Below are 4,346 nucleotides of genomic sequence, written 5' to 3'. Positions count from 1 at the left end.
CAATTCTTTGGTGCTCAGTTTCTTTATAGTCCAACTCCACATCCATACATGACTACTGAAAAAACTATAGCTTTGACTAGATGGACCTTTGTTGGCAAAGTAATGTCTCTACTTTTTAATATGCTGTCAAGGTTGGTCATAATTTTTCTTCCAAGGAGTAAGTGTGTTTTAATTTCATGGCTGCAATCACCATCTGCAGTGATTTTGGAGCCCCCCAAAATAAAGTCTGCCACTGTTTCCATTGTTTTCCCATCTATTTTCCATGAAGTGATGGGACCAGATGACATGATCTTAGTTTTTTGAATGCTGAGTTTTAAGCGAACTTTTTCACTCTCCTCTTTCACTTTCATCAAGAGGCTCTTTAGTTCTTCTTCACTTTCTGCCATAAGGGTGGTGTTGTCTGTATATCTGAGGTTATTGATATTTCTCCTGGCAATCTTGATTCCAGTTTGTGCTTCATCCAGCCCAGAGTTTCTCGTGATGTACTCTGCATATAAGTATGTATAAGTACATGGGTCAAACTAAAGAGTTTTATTTCCTAATCTCCCTTGCAGCTAGCAATGTCCACATGGCACAGCTCTGACAGATGACGTGAAGTCAGCTGTGGATTTATAGAAGATGTTTGCTTTCCTGGTATAGGTACCAGACCTTTTCCCTGATGTTTCTTTCTTCCTTCTGTCTGTAGCACTGGCTTGATAGTGAGTAGCCATTTTGAATTCCTGATTGGAAAAAAAACAAAAAACAAAAGAGCCATCCACTGAGGATGACAGAACAGAAAGAAAGGTTCTAGGACATTAATGACGTCACGGAACCATGCACCAGCCTGAATGTCACCCTCTGTCATTCTTGCTATGTGAGAAAAATAACTCTATTTAGTTAAGCTACTGTCATCAGGTTCCATTACATGTGACCAAATATGATTCCTAATCTATACTCTTGCTCCCTACATTTCCTCACTCACCTTTGACTCACTCTCAAACCATTCCATTCTGGCTTCTGGCCCATCATTCCACTGGACTCACCAATGACCTGCAAGTTGTGACATCCAGGAGACATTCTTAATTCTCATATTACTTAACCTCTCAGCAACATTTGACTCTGTTGTCCATGACTTCCTTTTTGAAACACTGTCTTCTCACAGCTTCTGTGGGTTAGTTCCTTCACCTCTAACTTCCCTCCCTGTCTCTTGCGTGGATTAATGTTTATCTTCTAGCCAAATTTAACATCTTTCAGCCTCTATAACATACCATGGCCTCAGCAACATGCTTTTCCTTCTATCTGAAATGTTCTCCCCTCCCCCCTCTTGCCAGCTAACTCTTCCTCATCCTTCAGTTCTCCATCCATTCTTCACTTTTTCAGGAAGGCCTCCCTTGACCTCCTCGTGAAGTCAAATTTCCTTATTCTGTATTCCTTCTTAGCTCTTACATAGTTATAACTTTACTATCTTAGTGTAACCCTAAGTTGCCTTTTTCTTCAGAATGTAGGCCCCATGATGGCAGAAACAAGTCTATTTTTGCTCATCATTTTATCTCCAGAACCCTAAATATTCCCCAACACAGAATATGTGCTCAAGAATTAGTTCTTGGTACTTCCCTGGTGGTCCAGTGGTTAAGACTTTGTCTTCCGGGAAGAAACAAGAGCGCGGCGGGAACATGGGGAAGCAAAAGAAAACATGGAAGTATGCGACCATGAAGCGAATGCTTAGTCTCAGAGATCAGAGGCTTAAAGCAAAGGATAGATTAAAACCGAAAAAGAAAGAAAAGAAAGATCCCAGTGCACTCAAGGAAAGAGAAGTCCCCCAACACCCTTCCTGCTTATTCTTCCAATATAACACACAGCTGGGCCCACCTTACCACATCCTGATCGATACCAACTTTATCAACTTTTCCATTAAGGCCAAACTGGACTTAGTGCAGTCAATGATGGACTGTCTGTATGCCAAGTGTATCCCTTGTATAACTGACTGCGTAATGGCTGAAACTGAGAAATTAGGGCAGAAATATAGAGTGGCTTTAAGGATTGCCAAGGATCCAAGATTTGAACGATTACCGTGTACACAAAAAGGAACCTATGCAGATGACTGCTTAGTACAAAGAGTAACTCAGCACAAGTGTTACATTGTGGCCACAGTTGACCGAGACCTTAAATGAAGAATCTGGAAGATCCCTGGAGTTCCCATCATGTACATTTCTAACCATAGGCACAACATTGAGCGGATGCCAGATGATTATGGAGCCCCTTGGTTCTAATGAAAAGGGAAACTTTCTCCACCTTCCTTTGACCTGTTTTCTCTTTTGCAAGTTCATTAAACATGCTATAGTGTGAAAAAAAAAAAAAAAAAAGACTTTGCCTTTCAATGCAGGGGATACGGGTTTGATCCCTGGTCAGGGAACTAAGATCCCACATGCCTTGGGGCCAAAAAACCAAAAAATAGAAAACAGAAGTAATATTGTAGCAAGTTCAACAAAGACTTTAAAAATGATCCACATCAGAAAAAGTCTTAAAAGAATTAGTTCTTGGAATAAATGGATGAATATACAATTATATAGTGATATTTTATTGTCTGTCTTCTTCCAGTTCCATGAGAGAAGGAAACATCTATTTTATTCACAATTGGATATGCAATACCTAACACATACTGCATGGCACATAGAAGGAAACATAATATATTAATTTTTTAATGAATAAAAGAATAAATGAATGAGTATGGTTTTAAGATAAGATATTTTAGTAGCTCCACCAGCAGCATGTCATTGTTTGGTTTTTTTTTTACTATCTTTTGATTAAGTTTCTGGTTATGATAGAGCACCAAATATCTTTATTGTCTCTAGAGAAGAGTCTTTTTGGAAAATATTATCTATTAGCTTCAATATATCATGTCTAAAATAGGCTGTCTGTAAAAATGAATCTATACACTTCTCCCCCTCTTCACTGCTGTCACCCTCATCACACACTATCATATTTCCCCTGGACTAAATTGGACCACACACTTTTCCTTAAGCATGATTTATTAAGCTGTTCATAAACTTGAATAGTCCAGAGTTTTTATTATATCTCAGGACCAAGGATATATCTGCTTATGTTATCTCAAAGAAAGGTAGGCATGTTTATACTTTTACTATAAAATATAGCATAATTTTTTTTCCCCCAGAACAGTTCAGTTCAATTCAGTCGCTCAGTCGTGTCTGACTCTTTATGACCCCATGAATCACAGCACGCCAGGCCTCCCTGTCCATCACCAAATCCCAGAGTTCACCCAAACTCATGTCCATCAAGTCGGTGACGCCATCCAGCCATCTCATCCTCTGTCGTCCCCTTCTCCTCCTGCCCACAATCCCTCCCAGCATCAGAGTCTTCTCCAGTGAGTCAACTCTTCGCATAAGGTGGCCAAAGTATTGGAGTTTCAGCTTTATCATCAGTCCTTCCAATGAACACCCAGGACTGATCTCCTTTAGAATGGACTGGTTGGATCTCCTTGCAGTCCAAGGGACTCTCAAGAGTCTTCTCCAACACCGAAGTTCAAAAGCATCAATTCTTTGGCGCTCAGCTTTCTTTCCCAGATCAATATGTACTTTAATCAAAACTTCCAAGCTACTCATTTACCTTAAGGAAAAAATCATATAACCTAACCAGCAAAGTCCTTAGCAAACTATTTACATATTAATTTTTCAAATATACACGTACATTTGACCCTTGAACAAAGCATTGGTTAGGGGCACCATCTCTTCAAAAATCCTCATATGATTAATTTTAGAGTTAGCCTTTTGTATCTGTTTGTACTTTCACACTTGAGGATTCAACCAACTGTGGATCGTGTAGTATGTATTTACTGAAAACAAAACAACCCCCACCCCCTGCAGTTAAACCCATGTTGTTAAAGGGTCAACTGTGTGTTCCTAGCTGGGAACCCTCTAATTTCTGAATTCTGGAACAAATGAGCGGTTGTCACACAGACTCCAGCCTTTTACCAGACTTTTTGCACCAACTCCTCTCTTTCCCCTCTTGTGGGACTTCCACAAATTTCTCCAAATGCCTGGCATTCAGGGCATTGTCACCCCATAGAGCAATGTACCACAGAAAGATGAAGGCTGAGTGATTGGCTTAGCAGCAGATCAAGGTAAGCAGGTAAACTTGACGAGGTTAAGGACCTGAATACAGATCCCCTTATGCTATTCAAGTTGTGGACTTTTATTAAAGTCTTCATGTTTTCCAGTGGTCATGTATGGATGTGAGAGTTGGACTGTGAAGAAAGCTGAGTGCCGAAGAATTGATGCCTTTGAACTGTGGTGCTGGAGAAGACTCTTGGACTGCAAGGAGATCCAACCAGTCCATCCTAAAGGAGAAGA

The 4,346-nt window shown here is 40.1% G+C and overlaps 1 pseudogene across 1 annotated transcript; it reads left to right on the top strand.

Moving 5' to 3' along the window:
• The first annotated feature begins 1,352 nt into the window (after positions 1 to 1,352).
• On the top strand, positions 1,353 to 2,150 carry LOC105005325 (annotated as a pseudogene). The gene has a single exon (XR_827305.1). The product of XR_827305.1 is annotated as an rRNA-processing protein FCF1 homolog pseudogene (transcript).
• The last annotated feature ends 2,196 nt before the right edge of the window (positions 2,151 to 4,346 follow it).

This window comes from Bison bison, unplaced genomic scaffold (genome assembly GCF_000754665.1).
Source record: "Bison bison bison isolate TAMUID 2011002044 unplaced genomic scaffold, Bison_UMD1.0 scf7180017864489, whole genome shotgun sequence".
NCBI lineage: Eukaryota > Metazoa > Chordata > Mammalia > Artiodactyla > Bovidae > Bison > Bison bison.
This window is presented reverse-complemented; position numbering and strand designations above follow the sequence as displayed.